General features: G+C 47.7%; 1 protein-coding gene across 21 annotated transcripts in view; it reads right to left on the bottom strand.

Moving 5' to 3' along the window:
* EPB41L2 (erythrocyte membrane protein band 4.1 like 2) overlaps window positions 1–23,773 on the bottom strand; it is a 224,698-nt gene extending 200,925 nt beyond the window's left edge. For 16 of the 21 annotated variants that reach the window (XM_069726020.1, XM_069726029.1, XM_069726024.1 and 13 more), the window contains exon 1: window positions 23,438–23,765. The gene's annotated coding sequence lies outside the window, so the exon portion shown is untranslated. Of the gene's footprint in view, window positions 1–23,437 lie in introns of all 21 variants that reach the window. The other 5 variants (XM_069726031.1, XM_069726037.1, XM_069726032.1 and 2 more) reach the window with 5 other exon arrangements.
* Window positions 23,774–26,239: the final 2,466 nt, after the last annotated feature.

Raw genomic sequence — 26,239 nt, 5'->3', positions numbered from 1 at the left:
AGAGGATTCCCAGGTCCTTTTTAACAGTACGTTGGCTTTCCGATCCATGGGATCGCGTAAGTTTGATGAGTCCTCGAAAGGAATAGCAGTCCTTTTGGCAACCTTTGCCACAGGAACGTCCACTTTGGGGATCTCGTCCCAAAGTTTTACTTCCTCTGAGTCAAACGGCAGACGAGCCTTAAAGTCCTTGGACAATACCAGCCGACGTTCTGCCTCCTTCCACTCTTCGAGTACCATGGCTTCGATATGCTCGCTAACTGGGAAGACTGTCTGCCGACGCGACATAAGTCCCCCAAACATCAGGTCCTGCCTGGATTGCGGTTTAGCAGTTTCTTCTATTTGCATTGTGCTCCGCACCGCTTGCACCAGATCATTCGTATCCTCAGCCTGGAAGAGGTACTTCCTCTGGTGGTCCTGGCTTCCCGAAGGAAGCTCCCCTTCCTCTTCAGAGACAAAGTCTTCAGAGTCAGACCTATCTTCAGAGGAAAATTCTGGTTCTTTAAAGTCCCGTTCCTTCCTGGCCTTCTTGCGGACAGGAATAGGGCTAGATCTTTCCATCATACTAGACAGAGAGGATTGGACTTCCTCTCGTATAAGGGACCTCATCTCCGATAGCAGTGAGGGCTGCTCATCTCTCATAACCTTGGATGTGCAATCTGCACATAAGGTTTTCCCATGCGAGTCTGGCAGCTTTACGCTACATATGGGGCATCTACTGGACTCCCCAGAGGCCTTGCCGGATTTCTTAACTGGACCAGGCGGGACAGCGGGGGTACCCTTATCCTTAAACGATATAAGATAGGGAATAGGTAAGGAGCACCTGTCTGTGCGAGCCGGTGGGGAAGTTTGCGCTATGCGCACTTACCCCCTCCTCAGGTGGCATGCTTCCTTCCATGTTTGCAGAGGTCCTCGGAACTCCCAACAGAAGCGCTACAGCCGCCGACTGAACCGCGCTGGAACGCACACCTCCCCCGTACATCAGCGTTACCGGAAGTGACGGTAACGGGTGCCGCGAAACCGGAAGTGACGCGGCCCCTGGGAACTTCCGCTCAAAGACGCCAAGCCGGGCACCGCCGGCCTCCAGGAACCGCGTCCGCAGCCGAGAGCCTCCCTCCGGGAGGAGCGGCTGCCTCCAGGAGCCTTGTCCACTCCTGGTCTTTGGAGCAGAGGGACCCCCCTCTGGAGGGTATCTGCCCTGAGCCTCTTGACAGGGGGAATGGTATTGGACGAGCCGCACGATCCCCCTGAGCTCCGGTAAGTTGTTCTCGTGCGTCCCTTGCAGGGACAGGAAAAACACTGGGGTTTGGGGGTGGGACCGGACCTTTTAAACTCTCGTGTGTTTCCTGTCCCAGCAAGGGAGGAAGGACGTCCTCCAGAGTGCTGTCAGGATGACGTCCTGGAAAGTAGAGCTTTTTGGGCAAAGGCATCAACATAGAGTTTACAGGAGAAAAAAAGAGGCATTCAAAGAAAAGAACATGGTCCCTACAGTCAAACATGGCGGAGTTTCCCTGATGCTTTGGGGTTGCTTTGCTGCCTCTGGCAGTGGACTGCTTGACCGTGTGCATGACATTATGAAGTCTGAAGACTACCAACAAATTTCGCAGCATAATGTAGGGCCCAGTGTGAGAAAGCTGGGTCTCCCTCAGAGATCATGGGTCTTCCAGCAGGACAATGACCCAAAACACACTTCAAAAAGCACTAGAAAATGGTTTGAGAGAAAGCACTGGTGGCCAGCAATGAGTCCAGACCTGAATCCCAGAGAACACCTGTGGAGAGATCTAAAAATGGCAGTTTGGAGAAGGCACCCTTCAAATATCAGGGACCTGGAGCAGTTTGCGAAAGAAGAATGGTCTAAAATTCCAGCAGAGCATTGTAAGAAACTCATTGATGGTTACCGGAAGTGGTTGGTCGCAGTTATTTTGGCTAAAGGTTGTGCAACCAAGTATTAGGCTGAGGGTGCCAATACTTTTGTCTGGCCCATTTTTGGAGTTGTGTGTGAAATGATCAATGTTTTGCTTTTTGCTTCATTCTCTTTTGTGTTTTTTTCATTTAAGACAAATTAAATGAAGATAATAATACCAAAGAATTTGTGATTGCAATCATTTTCAGGAAGAAACTGAGTATTATCTGACAGAATTGCAGGGGTGTCAATACTTTTGGCCACAACTGTAGGATGATGTGCTGCTGAGAATGAAGGACCAAAGATCATTTCACCCGACTAACAATCATTGTGCTTGTTTATAAGGTGGTTGGCAGCCTGTTTACACTGAAACGAGCACTCCTGGGAAAATGATTGTCAGATTCCTATTAACAGAAGACCAGGAGGTTACTAAAGAGAAGGTTGCGGGCAAGAATGTGTTCTCAACCACATTAGAAGGCTATACTTTGCATATAACCCCCTAGTCCATCTTCCCTTTTATGGAAGCCAAAAAGACATTTCGGGCCCAATTCATTGTTCATGCTGGTCTAGATATGGGGACATGCTGGAGTTAGACTCTCCCGATTAATAAAATCATGAATCTGTAGCATCTAACGAGCAAGCGTGTGCCATGCCAGAAATTATGACTGCCCTTTCACACATCAGTTTTTTGCTGTCAGTCACAATCTGTAGCAGATTGTGAAAAACTGATGCAATGGATCCGTTTTTTCAATGGATCCGACTAGCGGATCTGGCTAATTGGATCCTAAATAAATTGGAGCATGAGCAGTTAAAAAAACGGACAGGATTCCGTCATTTGACGTATCCGGCGCCCATAAGCTTCCATTAGAGCAAACGACGGACGGCGACAGATCCGTTGCTGTCAGATTTATCAACCTACACAAAAAAACATTACTTTATCCATCGTCTCCGGCCGCCGGACAAACAATTTTCGACAAATCCGGCGAATGACAGATGAAATGTGAGGCCATCTGTCACTAATACTATACAAGTCTATGAGAAAAAAAAACGGATCCGGCGGCATCAGTCGCAGGATTCGTTTCTTTCAAAATTCGACGGATTGCGACTGATAACAAAAAACTGATGTGTGAAAGGGGCCTAGACTCCCCTGAATTAATCTCATCCAAGCTCATTTATAACGCACAGGTATCAGATACCTTCAGTGTGACGATTACTTACTCTATGGACAGGCGCTATAGGGAAAACATGTTTTTTATTTGTATTTGAAATATTTTGTAGTATTTTCGTGTAGTCAAACAATTTCCATACTTTATTATATTACCGTATATATTTTGTAATAATAAAAACGTGGCTAAAAGTAGGAATATCTACACAATATCCCACTTGTACAATGAGGGTGGGTGGGAACCTTTTTGTAACCAGTACCCATCATCTAGTAACCAGGATATGGAAGTACAGCATCCTGTTTTCCCAATATATCACTCACGAAGGCCTGACAAAGACGCGGACCAGTGAAGAGATTTCTTCCTGATCTATGCTCCATTGCCTCAGACAGCAGCACAACCCTGGAGCTGAGACAGACAACATTTCTCAGGCCTCCTTCATAAATGACAACAGACTAAAGTCCAGATCCTCCTCACAAATAGAAAGCGTACGGCAAAATATGTATAAGGGATCCATACTGCAATCTGGTGATCACTGTGGGTTCAGTTACTGATGAAGCAGATCAGGTGTCCTCCACCCGGTACTAATATTGTGTACTTCCACTCAGTAATAAATGAACGTAGTGCAAGTGCATAAACAAGTCAATAAATACCTCCTGCACAACACCACAACACCAGCATGGCCATGGACTATATAGCCTGGCGATGTCATTAATGATCCCAGGGCAGAAGAGGCTTGCAGGCATAAAGACAAAACGTGTTCTGCATCTTCTTTACACTGACATCAGTGACCCAATAGGTAATAACCAGTAGCTCGCTGGGTTAACCCCTTCCCGACCCATGACGCCAAGAAGGCGTCATGAAAGTCTGTGGCAATCCGACCCATGACGCCTATGTGGCGTCATGGAAAGATCGCGTCCCTGCAGATCGGGTGAAAGAGTTAACTCCAATTTCACCCGATCTGCAGGGACCCCCCTGTCCCTGCAGATCGGGTGAAATTTGAGTTAACCCTTTCACCCAATCTGCAGGGACGCAATCTTTCCATGACGCCACATAGGCGTCATGGGTCGGATTGGCACAGACTTTCATGGTACATGGTACTTTAGCAGCCCCCCGTGGCTACGATTGGTCTGATTGGCTGTTGAAAGTGAAACTGTTGAAAGTGGAACTGCCAATCAGAGCGATTTGTACTATTTCACCTATTAAAACTGGTGAAATATTACATTCCAGCCATGGCCGATGCTGCAATATCATCGGCCATGGCTGGAAACACTGGACTGCCCCCCCCCCCCTTACCCCTCCGATCTGTCCTGTACACTGCTCCGCTCGCCTCCGTCCTCCTGTCCGCTCCCCCCGTGCTCCAATCCCACCCCCGTGCTCCAATCCCACCCCCCCCCGTGCTCCAATCCCACCCCCCATGCTCCGATCCACCCCCCCCCCCCCCGTGCTCCGATCCACCCCCCCGTGCTCCGATCCACCCCCCCCCCCCCCCCAGTGCTCGCCCCCACCCCATCATACTTACTCCCGGGGTCCGTCCGTCTTCTCCATGGGCGCCGCCATCTTCCAAAATGCTGCCAGCAGGCAGATTCGTTCCAATGTGCATTTTGATCACTGTGTTAAAACCTATCACAGTGATCAAAATAAACAAAAATAGTAAAGGCCCCCCCCCCCCTTTGTCACCCCCATAGGTAGGGACAATAATAAAATAAAGAATTATTTTTTTTCCACTAAGGTTGGGGTTAGAACTAGGGTTAGGGTTTCGGTATGTGCACACGTATTCTGGTCCTCTGAGAATTTTTCAGCAGCGGATTTGATAAATCCGCAGTGCTAAACTGCTGCGGATTTATCGCAGTTTTTCTGCGCATTTCACTGCGGTTTTAAAACTGCGATTTTCTATTTGAGCAGTTGTAAAAAAATCATTTTTGAGGAAAGAAAAATTATTTTTTATTTTCATGGCTCTGCGTTATAAACTTCTGTGAAGCACCTGGGGGTTTAAACTGCTCAATATGCATCTAGATAAGTTCCTTAGGGGGTCTAGTTTCCAAAATGGGGTCACTTGTGGGGGAGCTCCAATGTTTAGGCACACAGGGGCTCTCCAAACGCGACATGGTGTCAGCTAACAATTGGAGCTAATTTTCCATTCAAAAAGTCAAATGGCACGCCTTCCCTTCCGAGCCCTGCCGTGTGCCCAAACAGAGGTTTACCCCCACATATGAGGTATCAGCGTACTCGGGAGAAATTGCCCAACAAATTTTAGGATCCATTTTATCCTATTGCCCATGTGAAAATGAAAAAATTGAGGCGAAAATAATTTTTTTGTGAAAAAAAAGTACTTTTTCATTTTTACAGATCAATTTGTGAAGCACCTGAGGGTTTAAAGTGCTCACTAGGCATCTAGATAAGTTCCTTGGGGGTGTCCAGTTTCCAAAATGGGGTCACATGTGGGGGAGCTCCAATGTTTAGGCACACAAGGGCTCTCCAAACGCGACATGGTGTCCGCTAACGATGGAGCCAATTTTTCATTCAAAAAGTCAAATGGCGCTCCTTCCCTTCCAAGCCCTGCCGTGCGCCCAAACAGTGGTTTACCCCCACATATGAGGTATCAGCGTACTCGGGACAAATTGGACAACAACTTTCGTGGTTCAGTTTCTGCTTTTACCATTGGGAAAATAAAAAATTGTTGCTAAAAGATCATTTTTGTGACTAAAAAGTTAAATGTTCATTTTTTCCTTCCATGTTGCTTCTGCTGCTGTGAAGCACCTGAAGGGTTAATAAACTTCTTGAATGTGGGTTTGAGTACCTTGAGGGGTGCAGTTTTTAGAATGGTGTCACTTTTGGGTATTTTCAGCCATATAGACCCCTCAAACTGACTTCAAATGTGAGGTGGTCCCTAAAAAAAATGGTTTTGTAAATTTTGTTGTAAAAATGAGAAATCGCTGGTCAAATTTTAACCCTTACAACTTCCTAGCAAAAAAAAAAATTTGTTTCCAAAATTGTGCTGATGTAAAGTATAAATGTGAGAAATGTTATTTATTAACTATTTTGTGTCACATAACTCTCTGGTTTAACAGAATAAAAGTTCAAAATGTGAAAATTGCGAAATTTTCAAAATTTTTGCCAAATTTATGTTTTTAACACAAATAAACGCAGAATTTATTGACCTAAATTTACCACTAACATGAAGCCCAATATGTCACGAAAAAACAATCTCAGAACCGCTAGGATCCGTTGAAGCGTTCCTGAGTTATTACCTCATAAAGGGACACTGGTCAGAAATGCAAAAAACGGCCAGGTCATTAAGGTCAAAATAGGCTGGGTCATGAAGGGGTTAACATTAGTAGTCCTAACAAAACTGTTCCCAGACGCCTCCCCTGGCCGTGGTTACAAGACGTACTGCCCCAAAACCATGCATTGCCCCTTTCAGCAGTAGTCAATGCAGATCCCTACCAGGACACATCCCTTACTTTGGACATCTGGCAGGATATCTCCCAATGTACCTGTCTCAGAAATTAACAGCATCCAGTCATGGTGAGCTGCCTGCCAAAAAAAAAAAACTAAAATAATCATGCTAATAGAAGTATGCCTAAAAGGTCAAAGGGCATCGCTAACCCAAAACCCCAGAGAAAGAAGGAAACCTTCTCACCTAGGCTATGTGCACTCTGCTGGGTTTTGAGGCCAAATTGCTTCAAGAAACTGCTGGCGGTCATTTTCCTGCAGCGTCTCTTCTGACATTTTGTCGCCGCTGTATATTGTTCTGTACTTTAACCCCTTAGCGACCGCCGATACGCCTTTTAACGGCGGCCGCTAAGGGTACTTAAACCACAGCGCCGTTAATTAACGGCGCTGTGGAAAAAGTCCATAGCGCCCCCCAGAGGCCGATTTTCTCCGGGGTCTCGGCTGCCGAGGGTAGCCGAGACCCCAGAGAACATGATTCGGGGGGTTTTTAACCCACCCCGCATTTGCGATCGCCGGTAATTAACCGTTTACCGGCGATCGCAAAAAAAAAAAAAAAAAGCGATCTCTTTTTAATTTCTCTGTCCTCCGATGTGATCGCACATCGGAGGACAGAGAAAAGGGGTCCCAGGTGGCCCCCCAATACTCACCTAGCTCCCCCGATGCTCCTCGTGTCTCCCGGTGGGCGCCGCCATCTTCAAAATGGCGGGCGCATGCGCAGTGCGCCCGCCGGCCGGCACCGGGAGAATCTTTGGGGTCTCGGCTGCCGGGGGTAGCCGAGACCCCAAAGAGCACGATCGGGGTCGGTATTACCGACCCCTGTTTTGCGATCGCCGGTAATTAACTGTTTACCGGCGACCGCAAAAAAAAAAAAAAAAGTAAAGTGTAATTCTCTGTCCTCTGATGTGATCGCACATCAGAGGACAGAGAAATAGGGGGATTCGGGGACCCTAGCATACTCACCTAGGTCCCTGGATCCTCTTGCTGCTCCTCCTGGCCGCCGGCAGCAGAACATGGCGGACGCATGCCCAGTGCGCCCGCCATCTGTCTCCATCTGCCGGCCGGCAGGAGAACAGCAGTTGGGGCTAAAATTAGGGGTAGGGTTAGGGTTAGGTTAGGGGTAGGGTTAGGGGTAGGGTTAGGTTAGGGTTAGGTTAGGGTTAGGGGTAGGGTTAGGTTAGGGTTAGGGGTAGGGTTAGGGTTTGGTTAGGGGTAGGGTTAGGGGTAGGGTTAGGGGTAGGGTTAGGGGTAGGGTTAGGGGTAGGGTTAGGTTAGGGGTAGGGGTAGGGTTAGGTTAGGGGTAGGGCTAGGGTTGGGGCTAAATTTAGGGTTAGGGTTGGGGCTAAACTTAGGGTTAGGCTTCTTTCACACTTGCGTCGGTACGGGGCCGTCGCAATGCGTCGGCCCGACATACCGACGCACGTTGTGAAAATTGTGCACAACGTGGGCAGCAGCTGTAGTTTTTCAACACATCCGCTGCCCAATCTATGTCCTGGGGAGGAGGGGGCGGAGTTACGGCCACGCATGCGCGGTCAGAAATGGCGGATGCGACGTACAAAAAAAAACGTTTCATTGAACGTTTTTTTGTGCCGACGCTCCGCCAAAACACAACTGATCCAGTGCACGACGGACGCGACGTGTGGCCATCCGTCACGATCCGTCGGCAATACAAGTCTATGGGCAAAAAACGCATCCTGCGGGCACATTTGCAGGATCCGTTTCTTGTCCAAAACGACGGATTGCGACGGAATGCCAAACGACGCAAGTGTGAAAGTAGCCCTAGGGCTAGGGTTAGGGTTGGGGCTAAAGTTAGGGCTAGGGTTGGGGCTAAAGTTAGGGTTAGAGCTGGGATTAGGGTTAGGGTTTGGATTAGGGTTCGGATTAGGGTTAGGGTTGGCATTAGGGTTACGCTTGGGATTAGGGTTAGGTTTGGGATTAGGGTTAAGGTTAGGGTTGTGATTAGGGGTGTATTGGGATTAGGGTTAGGTTTGAGGTTAGGGTTGAGATTAGGATTAGGGGTGTGTTGGATTTAGGGTTTTGATTAGGGTTATGGTTAGGGTTGACATTAGGGTTGTTTTGGGGTAAGGGTTGTGATTATGGTTAGGGTTAGTGATTAGGATTATGGATGAGGTTGGGATTAGGGTTAGGGGTGTGTTGGGGTTAGGGTTGGAGCTAGAATTGGGGGGTTTCCACTGTTTAGGTACATCAGGGGGTCTCCAAACACGACAGCCAATTTTGCGCTCAAAAAGTCAAATGGTGCTCCCTCCCTTCTGAGCTCTGCCGTGCGCCCAAACAGTGGGTTACCCCCACATATGGGGCATCAGCGTACTCGGGATAAATTGGACAACAACTTCTGGGGTCCAATTTCTCTTGTTACCCTTGTGAAAATAAAAACTTGGGGGCTACAAAATCTTTTTTGTGAAAAAAAAAATATTTTTTATTTTCACGACTCTGCATTCTAAACTTCTGTGAAGCACTTGGGCATTCAAAGTTCTCACCACACATCTAGATAAGTTCCTTGGGGGGTCTAGTTTCCAAAATGGGGTCACTTGTGGGGGGTTACTACAGTTTAGGTACATCAGGAGCTCTGCAATCGCAACATAATGCCCACAGACCATTCTATCAAAGTCTGCATTCCAAAAAGGCGCTCCTTCCCTTCCGAGCTCTGCCGTGCGCCCAAACAGTGGTTTACCGCCACATATGGCGCATCAGCGTACTCGGGATAAATTGGACAACAACTATTGCAGTCCAATTTCTCCTGTTACCCTTGTGAAAATAAAAATTTGTGGGCAAAAAGATCATTTTTGTAGAAAAAAATGCAATTTTTTTTTTTCACGGCTCTACGTTATAAACTTCTGTGAAGCACATGGGGGTTCAAAGTGCTCGCCACACATCTAGATAAGTTCCTTAAGGGGTCTAGTTTCCAAAATGGTGTCACTTGTGGGGAGTTTCCACTGTTTAGGTACATCAGGGGCTCTCTAAATGTGACATGGTGTCCGATCTCAATTCCAGCCAATTCTGCATTGAAAAAGTCAAACGGCGCTCCTTCACTTCTAAGTTCTGCGGTGCGCCCTAACAGTGGTTTACCCCCACATATGGGGTATTGGCGTATTCAGGAGAAATTGCATAACAAAATTTATGGTTACATTTCTGTTTTTACACTTGTGAAAATAAAAAAAAATGGTTCTGAATTAAGATCTTTGCAAAAAAAAGTTAAATGTTCATTTTTTCCTTCCACATTGTTTCAGTTCCTGTGAAGCACGTAAAGGGTTAATAAACTTCTTGAATGTGGTTTTGAGAACCTTGAGGGGTGTAGTTTTTAGAATGGTGTCACACTTCATTATTTTCTATCATATAGACCCCTCAAAATGACTTCAAATGTGATGTGGTCCCTAAAAAAAAATGGTGTTGTAAAAATGAGGAATTGCTGGTCAACTTTTAACCCTTATAACTCCCTAACAAAAAAAAATTTTGTTTCCAAAATTGTGCTGATGTAAAGTAGACATGTGGGAAATGTTATTTATTAACTATTTTTTATGACATATCTCTCTGATTTAAGGGCATAAAAGTACAAAGTTTGAAAATTGCAAAATTTTAAAAAATTTTCGCCATATTTCCGTTTTTTTCATAAATAATCGCAAGTAATATCGAAGAAATGTTACCACTAACATGAAGTACAATATGTCACGAAAAAACAATCTCAGAATCAGCGGGATCCGTTGAAGCGTTCCAGAGTTATAACCTCATAAAGTGACAGTGGTCAGAATTGCAAAAATTGGCCTGGTCATTAAGTACCAAATTGCCTCTGTCACTAAGGGGTTAAAGTACAGACAGCCAGCCGATGAATGGACAGGTCACGTTGTTTAATGGAGGAGACACAAGATGGAATATGCGTACAGCAATGATACTTGGACATTCCTGTGCCTTATGTTTCTTTTATAAGTACATGCGGGGGTTGCCTGGTTGCTAGGGAATCCCCACATGTAATCAAGCTGGCTAACAGATGTAAATCATTCAACTGAGGTGAGGAAAACAATCTCTGAGCACTAAAAAATACTCGGAGGTCACCCGAGCGTGCTTGAGAAATCTCGAGTAACGAGTATATTCGCTCATCACTAATAGGCATGTAATTACTTTTATTGCCAATTTAGAGGAGCAATGATCACCAAGCCAATACTGGTAGGATCACTTGTTATCAATCATCAGCCCATCTAAAGCTACTTTCACGCTAGCGTCGTTTTGAATACGTCGCAATGCGTCGTTTAGGGTAAAAAACCGCATCCTGCAAAGTTGTCTGCAGGATGCGTTTTTTCCCCATAGACTAACATTAGCGACGCATTGCGACACATCGCAACCGTCGTGTGACGGTTGCGTCGTGTTGTGCGGACCATCGGCAGCAAAAAACGTTGCATGTAACGTTTTTAGCTGCGTTGTGTCCGCATTTCCGACCGCGCATGCGTGGCTGCAACTCCGCCCCCACCTCCCCGCAACTCACAATGGGGCAGCGGATGCGCTGGAAAAATGCATCCGCTGCCCCCGTTGTGCGGCGCTTGCACAGTATGCGCCGGTACGTCGGGCCGAAACAGCGCGACGGCCCCGTACCGACGCTAGTGTGAAAGTAGCCTAACAGGCCAGCACTTATCTGACATAACAGGAAATGCTGCCAGTACAGTGATCCTGAATATGGCAACAAAATGATCACATTAGAAATCACTCCGGATCCCTTCACTTTTTCAGAAGCATGAGTAAACGAGCAATGGCCTAATTTTTAGTAGCCGATCAGCAGTCATGTAACAGCCTGGAGTGGTCTGTCTAAATGGGCCATTAGCTGGCACGTTGGTGTTTTCCAGTAGTGGGCTCATACTTTAATGAAAGGATATGTGACAATCTGATATGGTCTCTAGCAGTATTTATGGCACAATCAACAGCAGGGCTGGGGAGTCTGTTTCAAATGGACAGACTCCTAAAATTTATAATATATTGGGTACAGTACAATGCAGGATGTGCTGGAAATGTTTTCATAACAATTTGGGAAAACTCTGAAATGTCCTATAAATGTCTGTTCTGTTCCTGATCGAAGGATTTCTGCTTTTAAAATCAGCACAGAACCAGGAGCTGACCACTCATGTGTAGCATCTGCAAAAAGAAGAAAAAAACTCAGTGTGAACACCCCCTAAAGAAAGCGCGTGTGCATGTAGGTCGACCTGTCCGCTCATCTGAAGAAGTAAAATAGGCATTAGACCTACCGGTAATCCTGACAGCACCCTGGAGGACGTCCTCCTTCTCCTTGCCGGGACAGGAAACACACGAGAGTTTTAAAAGTCCGGTCCCACCCACAATTCCTCAGTGTTGTAACAAGAGCCATCTCATGGAATAATGCAAATGAAAACTTTAATGAAAGAATCACATTAAATCGTAATATATATGACAAGACTGGGGGGGGAAACTACCAGTGCTGTCAGGATGGACTCCTGGAAACAATTACCAGTGGGTCTAAAGCCTATTTTCCATGACGTCCCTCCTGACAGCACCCTGGAGAGTACCAAAGCACCACCTTAGGGTGGAATTACTGCTTGGAGGACCTTCCTCCCAAAAGCAGTCTGCTGACCGGACATAACATCCAAGTTTGTAATGTTTACAGAAGGTACCAGCACTGGCCCGTGTCCCGGCCCTACAGATCTGTTCTACTGATGGTCCTGCCCGCTCAGCGCAGGAACGCAGGAAGCAGAAACACCGCGTGTAGAGTGGGCACGTAAGCCTACTGGAGGGGAAATCCCCTCAGACTGGTAAGCATCTGAGATTACAGTCATGATCCAACGTAACAATTGAGGCCTTAGAGGCCTTCTTACTCCTGTTATTTCCCCCAAAAAGAATAAAGAGGTTTGGATCTATACGCCAAGTAGCCCCTCCAAACAATCTATAACCGCCTGTCTGTCATCCAGCGAGTGGAGGGCTTTCTCCTTCGCGTTGGAAGGGTTGTTACAAAAAGAAGGAAGCACTATCTCCTGATTTCTATTTTTAGCAGAGCCTACCTTTTGAATAAATGCCAGGTCTAGTTTCAGAATTAAACTATCATCCCTGATCTGGAGATATGGGTCTCTGGTACATAGAGCCTGGATTTCTCCAACCCTCTTGGCCGCGGTGATCGGCACTAAAAAAAAGCAGTTGTCCGTGTGCGAATTAAAATAGGCACATCCTCACCCAGAGCGTAAGAACCTTTATACAGGGATCTGAGGACTAAAGTTAAGGTCCCACGATGGAGACAACTGCCTAATGGAGGGACGCATTCTCTGGGTAGCCCGAATGAACCTTATCCATGGGTGAGATGCCAAAGGGTAGTCTAAAAAGGAGCTTAGTGCTTAAACCTGTACTTTTAATGTGCTGGGTCTAAGACCCTTGTTGAACCCTTCTTGTAGGAAGTTTAAGATACCAGGCATGTCTGGAGAGCCTGTCACAACATCGGACCTGCCACCTTCTAGACAAAATCGTTTCCAAATTTTGAGGTGAATGGCTGATGTTACAGGTTTTCTAATAGCCTGGATAGTGGCTATGACCTGATCTGATAAGCCTTTAGCCTTCAAGATGTCCCTTTCAGGATCCAAGCTGAAAGATGGAGTTTGCCTGGGTTTGGATGGTAAACTGGTCCTTGGTGAATGACATCCCCCCGCAGAGGCAACTCGATTGGGTTGTCGATCGCTAAGGTCCCTAGTACAGGGAACCAGCTTCTTCTTGGCCAGTACGGAACGATCAGAATGACCTTTGCTCGGTCCGCCTTGATTTTCCGTAGAACAGCTGGAATCAATGCCAGGGGTGGAAATGCATATGAGAGAGGTTCCACACACCTTTGACTCAAGGCATCTACCCCGTCTGGAAGATCCAAGGGGTTCAGAGAGAAGAATTTTGGGACCTTCGAGTTTCTTCTGTTTGCAAATAAGTCTATATTGGGGGTTCCCCACTGATGACATAACTTCAGGAAGATATTCTGGTTCAGTTCCCACTCTATTGGACACACTCGCCGTCTGCTCAGGTAATCTGCTATCACGTTCTGAGAACCTTCCAGGTGGATTGCCATTATGGATAGGACTCTATCTTCTGCCCAGATGAAAATAGTTTCCGCTAGATCCTGCAGTGGTCGATATCTCAGGCCTCCTTGATGTTTCAAGAACGAGACCATTGTCACGTTGTCGGAAAATATTCTGACATGACGATTTGAAAGCGTGAGCCAATTTCGTCTTAAGGCCTCCCATACAGCATATAGTTCTTTGAAATTGGAGGATCTGTCTCTGATGCTTGCTGGCCACTTGCCCTGGAAGATTCTGCCTTCTAGATGAGCTCCCCAGCCCCATGAGCTGGCGTCCATGGTGACCAGTACGTAGGGGGAGGTGGACCCTAATACGCCCACCTTTAGGTTCTCTATCTGTGTCCACCAGTGGAGAGATCTCCGTACTGGTCCTGATAGCTTCAAGGGAGCATCCAGAGAAGTCTGACGGCGATCCCAAATAGACAGAATCTGTCTCTGCAGGGGTCTTGAGTGTGACTGTGCCCATCTGACACATGGTATGCAGGCCATCATTAGGCCAAATACTTTCATTGCGATCCTTATGGAAATTTGATGTTCCATAAGTACCGGACTCAAGCTCAAATGGTCTCCTGCTTGACCTCCGGTAATAGGGATATTCTGCGTCTGGAGTCCAGACACACCCCCAGGAAGATCTCCCTGTGTTCTGGTAGCAGGCCGGACTTCTGCCAGTTTATTGCCCAGCCTAGATGTTCCATTACTGATATCGTCCGAGTCCGTCCATCAAGATTTCTACCGATCTTGCCACGAGAAGAAAGTCATCCAGGTATGGAATTATTATGATGCCCTGGCTTCTCAGGAAGGCCACCACCTCTGACACCAGATTTGTGAATATACAGGGTGCAGAAGCCAGTCCGAAGGGAAGGCCCTGAAACTGGTGGTGGCAGGTCTGGGTTGGCAGCGCTACTGCAAACCTTAGCAGATTCTGTGATGAAGGATGCACCGGGACCTGATAGTAGGCACTCTTTAGGTCGAGAGTGCACATCACAGCATCCTGATCTATAAGATGAACTGCTGACCGGATAGATTCCATTCGGAACCTTTTGTATCTCACTCAAGCATTTAAAGGCTTTAGATTTATTATAGTGGGAGTTTCGCCCGATGGTTTTGTGATGGCGAATAGGGATGAATAGTGCCCCTTTCCTATCTCTGACGGAGGAATCGGGATTATTACTGCCGCACTGATAATGTCCTATAAATCTATTAGTATGGCAGAGTCTGCTGTGACTATGGTAGGAGCGATGTACCTTTCTGGAGGAGGGGAGTAACGCTCTATGCTGTATCCCTCTGACACGGTTCTGCGAACCCACTGATTTAGAGCAATTTGGACCCAATTTTTTGCAAAGTGACGTAGCCTTCCCCCAATGCAGGTGGCGTCATTGTGGCTTAGTTCTGGAGGTTGGACTAAAGAAAAACCCCCTGCTCTTATTACCCTGTCCACGGGAGCCCCTGTAGGACTCTCTGCTGGACCCCCTCTGTCCTCTGAAATCATACTGCTTCCTGGAGAAGAATTCTCTCCGAAAGGGCTGGGACCGTTTAGGTTTGTCCTCAGGGAACCCCTACTTTTTATGAGAGGCTGACTCAAGGATAGTATCTAACGCTGGTCCAAATACCCTCTGCCATGAAAATGGAATGGAGCAGAGCTTGGTCTTAGAGGCATTATCTCCTGACCAGGACCTCAACCATACCGCCCTCCTAGCAGCATTAGATAGGGAGCGGTTTCTGGCTGAAAATCTAACCGATTCCACCATCATATCAGATAAATCTGCTGGCTGTTCATAGATCGTGGGAGCTTTCCTTGAAAGCTCCCAGGCTTTCTAGGAAAGTTCCCACGATCTATGAACAGCCAGCAGAGGGCGCCTCACCGCAAATGCAGGTAAATATAGGTCATTGACCTACTTTACCTTCATTCCCTGGGGTTTTGCAGCGAGGAGTAGCGTTGCATTAGCAGAGCTCCTGGCTGCAAAATGTTTTAACCCCTCAGAAGGATTTACATCGTTGGACTTTACAGATCTGCGGAAGGTATGTATATTGTTGGTTTATTATGTTTTTTTGGTTACAGAACGAGGGTCTTCAGTGATTGGATTGGGCGTTAAATAAAATATTACAACAACCTTTGTTTTTATTTCATTGAAATAATTTTTAATAATGTGTGTGTGGGTTTTTTAACCCTTTCATTCAATTGGATTAATAATGGATAGGTGTCATAATTGACGCCTCTCCATTATTAATTAGGCTTAATGTCACCTTACAATAGCAAGGTGACATTAACCCTTCATTACCCCATATCCCACCGCTACACGGGAATGGGAAGAGAGTGGCCAAGTGCCAGAATAGGCGCATCTTCCAGATGTGCCTTTTCTGGGGTGGCTGGGGGCAGGTATTTTTAGCCAGGGGGGGCGGCAATAACCATGGACTCTCTCCAGGCTATTAATATCTGCCCTCAGTCACTGGCTTTACTACTCTGGCGGAGAAAATTGCGCGGGAGCCCACGCCAATTTTTTCCGACATTTAACCCTTAAATATAATAGCTAGAACGGCCAAATGTTGCATATACACACTACTGACATTAGTAGTGTGGAATATGCAAAAAAAAAAATGGCCCGTCGTCCCGCTTTGCCGCACTCTCTGTACAGCACCCCCGGTCGTGAAGATGTACAGCACGATGTTTGAATAAAGATTCCTGCACTGGATGATCGGCGAGTGCGCTCTATTTTCTTATATATTCATTATTTCATATGGACTTTTCTCCAGCGGAGGTACGCACCCAAGATCAGATATCCTGGCTTCACACAGGTGAGCGGTTCCCACTTTGTTCTTCCTGGCAGTGGTGCTGTCTGGCTGTTCCTTTTGTATTGGCTATAAATATATATATATATATATATATATATATATATATATATATATATATATATATATATATATATATATATATATATATATATATATATATATATATATATATATGTGTCTCCCTGACATATATATATGTATATATACCTATTCTATGTGCATATATCTACTCTCATCTAACCTGTCAGTGTGATTTTACTGTACTCTGCGCTGAATTGCCGGCTTTTCTAAGGACACGGGTGCGTAAAAATCGGACAGCACTCGCATGGTGCGAGTGCTGTGCGTTTTTTTTCTCGCACCCATTGACTTGCATTGGCGAGTCTCGTCCGAGAATCTCAGCAATACGCAGCATGCTGCGATTTTTTTCTCAGCCGACACAGATTTTTCTCAGTCCGATTTCGGCTGGGAAAAAAAAAAAAAAAAAAATCGCTAATGGAATGTCACCTATTGAAAAACATTGGTCCGAGTGCAATCCGATTTTTTATCGGATTGCACTCGTCCGTTTTTCTCACAAGTGGAAAGGGGCCCTTAAAGTCACGGGATAGCACCAGCCGGCGCTCAGCATCCTTCCACTCTTCTAGAACCATGGCCTTAATATGTTCACTTATAGGAAAAACAGTCTGGTTTCGTGACACAAGTCCCCCGAACATCAAGTCCTGTCTGGACTGTGGCTTAGAGGTCTCCTCAATCTCCATGGTACTCCTCACTGCCTGAACAAGCTCGTCTGTCTCTTCTGACTGGAAAAGGTACTTTCTGGCTCAATCCTGGTTTTCTGCTGGAAGCTCTCCCTCTTCTTCTGACAGAGAGTCCCTTAGATCAGAACCTTCATCAGAAGAATACTCCGGCTCCCCATGGTCTCTCTCCCGTCTGGCCAACTTGCGGCCTGAGATGGGCTGGCCGGGCGTGGAGGTGAAAAGCTGGACATAGAGGCCTGAACCTCCTCCCGGATTAGGGATCTCATCTCTGAAAGCCGCGATGACTGCTCGTCTTTCATGACCCTAGAAGTACAGGGTGCGCAGAGAGTCTTGCCATGGGAGTCTGGGAGTTTTACGTGGCATACAGGACATCTGCTGGACTTCACCGAGACCTTGCCAGGTTTTTTAGTTGTGGCCGGGGGAGCAGCTGGGTTTCCCTTATCCTAAACAACATAAGATAGGGAGTAATAGGCTAGATGGCGTGCTGGGGTTTTATCTGAGGTGAGGGTAGACTGCACAAAGCGGACTTACCCCTCCATATTCGATCATGTCTCCCTCCATAGCGCTGGACTGAAACTGGAGCCAAAACACACCCCTGCACGATGCTGGACGCTATTGCAAGTAGCGACCGCGCTGCTGTGTGTTCCACCAATGGAGCGCTTGCTCTCCCCGCTTTCAGTACGCCACCGGAAGTGACGTTTACCGGCACTGACGATACCGGAAGGGACGCGGCTCCATCTGGTTTCCGGAAGCCGCACGCTCGATGTAGCGTCGCCGGGACCGCGCGCCATCGCTGTCTGGAGGAATGCCACGCCAGGTCCCTGCCGCGTCCAGAGCCGAGAGCCTGCCACCGGGAGGAACGGCTCTATCCCGGAGCCTCATCCTGCTCCAGGCTTTTGGGGTAGAGGGACTTCCCCCCCCCCTGGGAAGTTTCGACCCTCAGCTTCTTGAGAGGGGTGGAAGGATATTGGTGGACAGCACGATCCCCCTGAGCTTGGTAAGCTTGCGCAGCTCTTCTCGTGTGTCCCTCCAGGCAGGGACAGGAAAAACACTGAGGAATTGTTGGTGGGTCCGGATTTTTAAACTCTCGTGTGTTTCCTGTCCCGGCAAGGAGGAGGACAACGTCCTCCAGGGTGCTGTCAGGAGGGACGTCCTGGAAAGTTGGATTTTAATTTCTCACCTTAGAGAATCTGGACGATTATGCAAATGACACTCTGACCATACTCTGATCAGTGTGAGCAGAGTGGTCCGATTAGCTCGAATGAGAAGATGGAGAGAAAAAAAAAAAAATACCCCATTCTGTCAGTCTGTGGAAATCGGACTACAATAAGATGTCAAAGTGTAGTCCGATGTTTCCGTAGACTCACTGACTTGCATGGACAAGCGCGATCTGAATATCAGAGCAAAACTTGGACACATGTACAGTCCCTTTGACCAACATTGGCCAGGTGAATTACGATGTTTTCGGAAAGAAAATACACCCGTCTGCTCCTGCACTAATGGGAGATCACAGGCACGTCTGGTGCAAGAATTGCTCTTTGCAGCAGTACTCAATTCTTCCCACATGTCCCAAAAGGACAAACTGTCTAAAGCTACGTTCACATTTGCGTTGTTGGGCGCAGCGTCGTCGACGCAACCCACAACGCATATACACAACGCTGCGTTTTTTGACGCATGCGTTGACATAAAATAGTAATGTTCATGAATTTTGGCGCAGGGAAAACGCTACAAGTAGCGTCGTCAGTGCCCTGTCTGGTGCGTCAAATTGACGCATGCGTCGTAAAACGCAATACAACGCATACCGGCGCATGTCCATGCGCCCCCCATGGTAAAGATAGGGGCGCATGACGCATGCGTCGACGACGCTGCGCCCAACAACGCAAATGTGAACGTAGCCTAATATCCACATTTCAGACACATGCATAACTCAGCCTGACAACAAGCGACCTTTACCAGGCAGTGTCCTATAAGAAAACCCCTGTCCAAACGCCTCATCCAGAAGGCCAAATTTTTGACCAGTATTTGTAAGCCAAAACCAGGCGTAAATCATAGGGCTCCTTCTCACTTGCGAGAAATACGTCCAAGTCTCGCAGGTTAAAACCCTGCTATGGCGCCGGCACTCCAGAGCGGAGCGTGCTGCCGCACAGCAATACATGGAGCTGCACACTCCGCTCTGGAGTGCCGGCGCAATAGCAGGGTTTTAAGTGAGAAGGAGCCCTTACACACAGAAATGACTGCAAATCTTTCCATTGTATAGTGTTCCTCTGTTGCACTCCTGGTTTTGGCTTATAAATACTGACGTCTGAATGAGGCCTCGGGGTATGTAGAAATCATAGCAGATTGCTCTGGTAGCTTCAGACAAGGGGTTGGGAAAAACTATGTCACTTAATTCTGTACTTTTGTCTTTAATCAGGAAAAATAAAGATATTAACTTGTTCTGTTTTGTCAGGATTTTTCTGCAATAAGAGAGAGTAGTCAACAGCAGTATTCTAACCTAAAAAGGGTATTGGAACATCATTTACTCTTCTAGATCAAAAAGAACATTTTATAACTGAAATTACTATATAAGAATTCTCCTATGTCCAGATATTGACGTTACATACTTGTTATGAAGACCCTGTCATCAGAACGATAAGGTGTCCAGAGTTCGAAATGCAGGGATTTTTACCAACAGCCTGCACATTAGCAAGAATGATTGCCTCCACTCTACAGGAAGGACTCATTGAGCCTGTGTGACCACTAGCACTATACACTTAGATGGATCGTCTATGATGGGAACCAACAGAAACAGCGACAAGGTGTTCTCTGGTCAGAGGAGTGCTGAGACCTGTGATTGGCTGCAGAGGAAACGTAACCAGGATGAGACGCCAAATCCCAGGTACAAACAGTCCATTGGCAGAACGTTAGCAAAGTCAACATTTAACTCAGAGCACCACTTAAGATTTATTTATTTTTTAATTTTAGGTCTAGAGTGGTGCTTAATCTAAGTTCCCTGACCGTAGTATTATACTCACAAGCCGCTGTCTCAGTTCTCCCTGACACCGCCTGGTCCAGATCCGCCATCTTGTGAATCCAACATGTGACTGACGGAAAGTCAGAGGTAATAGTCACAAGCTCTCCACGCAAGTCTATGAGAACCCCGTTGTGTCCCTCATAGACTTTCATTGAGTTGTTACTTCTGGATTGCTCCAGCAAACAGTGGTGCAATCGGGCAGGTCACAAAGTGCTGGAGACAGACCGAAGCGGTGCGGATAAAAGATGAAGACAGCAGCTAGTAAGTGTAAGACTAGGGGGAGAGAACATACAAGCGCCACCACTCCAGCAGTAAAATTAAAAAAAAAAAAAAAAAAACACTGGAGCGGTGCTTTACAGATTATTCTTAATTGGTAAAAAAAATGCAACTTTACCATTTACTGCTTATTAAAAAAATGCTTTGCTATCAAGGCGGGAGGGATTTTTAGATTTACTACTTTATTGCTGTAGGCTATCAGACATGGCCGGTCCCCTAGGTAAGGAGAGCAGCTCTCTCAAGCTCTTTTATTAGAACTTGTAAGTGATGGTCTAAAGTTGACCGGTTTGCTGGCTCCTGCTAGCTTCAGTGCCCTGTGCTACTCCGATGCCACTGGGGCACAGCTGCCTTTGCTTATAACATGAGGGTGCACAGATTTGGCCAGCTGTGTGACAATGTCGCTTTCTAGAAATGTCAATCCATCTTGGCTTTTAGCTGAGACGAATCTGTGGTGCACTTTATGCACATGCTCAGTAGTGACCGATGCTGTGGAGTCTGGGAATTGAGGAGTCGGGGGTTTGGCTTACCAACTCCACTGCCCTGATCACACAAGCTATGATTCTCTTATGTGAGAGAATCCAACTGATTATGCTTATGACATGAAGAGTGCCATGTCAGTGTGTTCCACTTCTCTGGCATGAGAGCACAGCTGTGGAGAAGATGGAGAACTTAATTTCTCCATCTTCTCCATTGTCTGAGACCAAGATGAAATCGGAGTGCAAGTCTGATGGTTCACACGCACCCATAAAATTGTATTAGCGCATGATCAGAATTTGAGTCACTTGCAGCATGCTGAGATTTTTTTTTTCCATAGACTGATGTAGTCTGCTGAAAAAAAAAAAAAAAGCACTGCAGATTGATTGCCCCATAGGATAGCACTTGCCCGAATTATACGCATGTGTGAGCGAACCCTAAGTAGCGTTTCCCGTCCCATCAGCACTCTGTTAGTGTTTAGTACTCTAAAGCAGGGGTGTCAAACTGCATTCCTGGAGGGCTGCAAACAGGTCATGTTTTCAGGATTTCCTTGCACTGCACAGGTGATAATTTAATCACCAACTCATTATTTGTGTAGGTGATTAAATTATCACCTGTGCAGTACCAGGAAATCCTGAAAACATGACCTGGAGGAATGCAGTTTGACACCCCTGCTCTAAAGGTCCTCCTATAGGTACTATTAGTAGCTGCATTATATAAGACAGGCTGCCTATATGAAGGTGAAGTATTCGGTAAAGAGTCACAGACGGTGGCCAGGTGGTAATCACCGACAATTTGACTCGACATCCCTGGTCACAGGATTTATCCTCTGAAGCCCTCTGCTGACAGTTTGGCACCCTCCGGTATTACGCAGTGACACTGTGTGCACTGGCATCACTGAGATACTGATGTGCTGAGCGTGGGATCCATCCTCTGAAGCCCTCTGCTGACAGGCTGGCACCCTCCTGTACACGCAGTGACGCTATGTGCACTGGCATCACTGAGATACTGATGAGCTGAGTGTGGATCCATCCTCTGAAGCCATCTGCTGACAGGCTGGCACCCTCCTGTACACGCAGTGACACTGTGTGCACTGGCATCACTGAGATACTGATGTGCTGAGCGTGGGATCCATCCTCTGAAGCCCTCTGCTGACAGGCTGGCACCCTCCTGTACACGCAGTGACGCTGTATGCACTGGCATCACTGATGAGCTGAGTGTGGATCCATCCTCTGAAGCTCTCTGCTGACAGGCTGGCACCCTCCTGTACACGCAGTGACGCTGTATGCACTGGCATCACTGATGAGCTGAGTGTGGATCCATCCTCTGAAGCTCTCTGCTGACAGGCTGGCACCCTCCTGTACACGCAGTGACACTGTGTGCACTGGCATCACTGAGATACTGATGAGCTAAGCGTGGATCCATCCTCTGAAGCGCTCTGCTGTCAGGTTGGCACCCTCCGGTATAGGCAGTGACGCTGTATGCACTGGCATCACTGAGATACTGATGTGCTGAGCGTGGGATCCATCCTCTGAAGCCCTCTGCTGACAGGCTGGCACCCTCCGGTACATGCAGTGACGCTGTGTGTACTGGCATTACTGAGATACTGATGTCCTGGGCGTACGATCCATCCTCTGAAGCTCTCTGCTGACAGGCTGGCACCCTCCTGTACACGCAGTGACGCTATGTGCACTGGCATCACTGAGATACTGATGTGCTGAGCGTGGGATCCATCCTCTGAAGCCCTCTGCTGACAGGCTGGCACCCTCCGGTACACGCATTGACATCACTGAGATACTGATGTGCTGAGCCTGGGATCCATCCTCTGAAGCCCTCTGCTGACAGGCTGGCACCCTCCGGTACACGCATTGACATCACTGAGATACTGATGTGCGGAGCGTGGATCCATCCTCTGAAGCCCTCTGCTGACAGGCTGGCACCCTCCGGTACACGCATTGACATCACTGAGATACTGATGTGCTGAGCCTGGGATCCATCCTCTGAAGCCCTCTGCTGACAGGCTGGCACCCTCCGGCATAGGCAGTGACGCGGTGTGCACTGGCATCACTGGGGTTGAGGTGCCATCCTGAGAGAGGAAGGCTTGAGAATGACTGGAGATGGCACAGTCCATGTGGGCATGCCTCCATCCTGGCCCCAGGAGGGATTACACAACCTACAGCCCATAGTGAGGAGGATGAGAGCTGCTGTGGGCTCCAATCTAGGAGGATCTGTCAGATAACATCCAATGGCTGCGGCCAGATTTGGAGGGAAATGGCAGGACCCCTCTTCGGATCATGGGTGGGCTCCTACTGCTGCCCCGTCCTAGCACACAGCTGGGCAGATCCCCCTGCCACAATGGCTGCCCCACCGCCAGCAGGACACTCAGGGGTTACACACACCAGATGCTCAGAAGCAGTGGTCGTACCTGAGGCAGCCAGAGACCACCATACTGTTCCGTGATGCCGCTTGCCATAGCCTCCCGGAGCCCACCCCACCGCCGGCTGAGGGGCTATCCCTCCGCTGTGTACTTACCGACAGCCGCGCTGCACTCAGTGACGTGACGCCGTCCGCCGTTCAAACCGTGACGTAAACCCCTCCAGAAGCCCACCGAGGACCACTATGGCGGCACAGCGCCGGTGTTCCCGTCAGAAATGCGTGTGCCCCGCGCCAAGCACTGCACGGCCACTGCCACCATTCAAATTCCCCGACACGAAGGCGAGCGGGCGCTACTACTGACTGCAGCCAAAGCCACGCCTCCTCTCACATAACCCCGCCCACAACACCGTGCGACACGCTCGTCTCAGACCACTACCACAACACTGCGTGAGCCACGCCCTCCACAGCAGCGCCCGCCTTCTGCTCCTGCGCGTCATTGGCTAGGTAGACGTCACTTGGTTGGACCATTAGGCCACGCCTCCCGCTGACTCCCCGCCCGTTTAGCAGATGGCCTTGTCTCCTGTAGGACGTGCCCTCATATTCCTCTCAGACTCCAGCTGCTGTGCTACTACTGCTCCCAGCAGGCGGCCGCAGCGTGCTAGAAGTATTACTTGTACAGCCTGGCGTGCCCGGGGTTACAGTGCGGAATGGCGGGCACCTATTTCCTTTCATGTGTAGCCCTCATACTTTATGGCTGAAGGCACCAGGTCCATCTTTAACCCTTCCCGACATGGACACTTTTCACTCCTGCGCTTTCTTTTCCTCCATTCCTACCAAGTGACTTTTCCATTTTTTGTCCACAAAGCCATATAACCATATTTCCCCATTCACTGTACTGAACGCGGGGAAAAATAAAAAAAACCTCAAAAATGCAATTCTATGAATGTTTTGTTTTAATGGCGTAAAAAAAAAAAATCGCAAAAAAAAACTGCTCATGCCGCTCTGTTCCTAGTCTCTGGTCGCTGCAGCCCAGTGAGGGCTTGTTTTTCGTGCGGCGAGCTGACATTTTTATTGATACCGTTTTCGGGGGTTGTGATGACAGCGAAACCACGAGTCTGGCGCTTCTAGTTCTTTTTCCATTGTTACCAAGCAGGGTCATTAATTTTATATTGTGATAGCCCTGACTTGTGGATACAATAAGAATAAAAAGGTGCCATTTCTATTCTTTTAATGGGGGTGACTCAAAATTATATATTTTTACTGTACTTTGTAGTTGAACCTGCAATCAAGTCACATACATTTGTTAAAATTACCATTAATACCACACACAAGGGACAAATGCCGCCACACTATGACTAGACTACATATTACTGCCACATAGTTACCGAATAATACCACATACTAGGGACAAATACCATCACATCGTGACCAGACCATATATTGCCACTACATAGTGACCAAATAATAACACATACAAGGGACAAATACCACCACGCCATGGCCGGACCACATATTACTGCGGCGCCCCATGGTCCTGGTCGTCGCAGTGGTATTGCTTTCCTCCAGGGGAGAGTGATGCTACGTTTGGAGGCAAGAAAGGATAACTGCATCCAGGTATCACAAACATGCCACACATTCACATTCCAGGCCACATGGGGGAGCTTTTGCTAATTATTAGGTCACTCCCCACATATATATAACTGGTAGTCTGTAGGGAAAGTTAGTCAGTTCCAGACAGAAGTTGGTTGCTGGATGAGCTCAGCTCAGTTAGTTCCAGACCAGAGTCTGAGGAGAACAGAAGGTTAACGGGGCTGTGCATGCCCTCAGAGCTGCAGCTCCCAGAAAGAGACATTGAAAGGCAGAATTGTATTGCAGTGAGCGTGAAGGAAGTCAAAGCAAAGGAGAGGAGAGGATACCAGAAGGGGACCAGCCCCGCTCAGGCTGCCTCCTTCTGAGGCGCAGAATCCCAGTAGCCGGAACACCAAGGGAGTAAGGACCTCTGCGCCTTATTTCAGAGACTGGCAGGACAGCTAATTGCAGGTTACCTGTCCGCACCTACACCCAGGAGGCACGGTGACACCACACAGAGCCGGGTTATCTAAGAGACCCTATAAACAGGCTCAAGTCACCAGTCATACGGGTTTTGTCCTATTCTATACGGGGGACAGAGAGAGCGAACCATCGCATCTGTGAGACCCATATGTGAAGCCATAGGCAGTAAGGGACTACACCACTGCAGCGCAAGGGAAGGCTACTGATTTCCACCTGGACAAGAGGACTCTGGACTTGCCTCCAAACCGACTGGACTCTGCCTGCCCTGTGATCTGGTGCTCTGGACTGTGGATGCTGAAGTCTTCAGTAAAGGTAAAGAGACTGCAACCTTGTGTCCTCATTCTTCACTGCGCCTCTCACCCTACCTCCATCTACATACTGGGAAGCCCTGGGGATATACTTCACCTGTGGGAAGATATATCATCTAGCTGCCATAACAGCACCCCAGCGGACCCCTTAGAGCAGCGTCGGTCACCCTGACTGAATACCACAGGTGGCGTCACGAACATAAACTTTATCCCTTTAAAGACCTTTCCCTTTTATACGGACGTGCCAGGGCCACGGATCGGGTCAGCCACCGTGACATCCCCCAGTGAACATCGGTACCGAGTACCCCATAGCCATTGGGGGGGGTTGATCCATTACCACCATATAGTGACTGAAAAATACCACACAAGGCACAAATGCTGCCACACCATTACCAGAAGACATATTGAAATCACAGTAACTGAATTATACCTCATACAAGGGACAAATACCACCACACCACGACCAGACCACATATTACCATCACATAGTAACTGAATAATACCACTTACAAAAAACAAATACCGCTACACCATGACCAAACTACATATTACCACCACAAAGTGACCAAATACTACAATACTGATCCTTAATTTAAAA

Source organism: Ranitomeya imitator, chromosome 5 (assembly GCF_032444005.1).
Source record: "Ranitomeya imitator isolate aRanImi1 chromosome 5, aRanImi1.pri, whole genome shotgun sequence".
NCBI lineage: Eukaryota > Metazoa > Chordata > Amphibia > Anura > Dendrobatidae > Ranitomeya > Ranitomeya imitator.
Note: the sequence above shows the minus strand (reverse complement) of the source record. Positions and strands in the feature narration are given on the sequence as shown.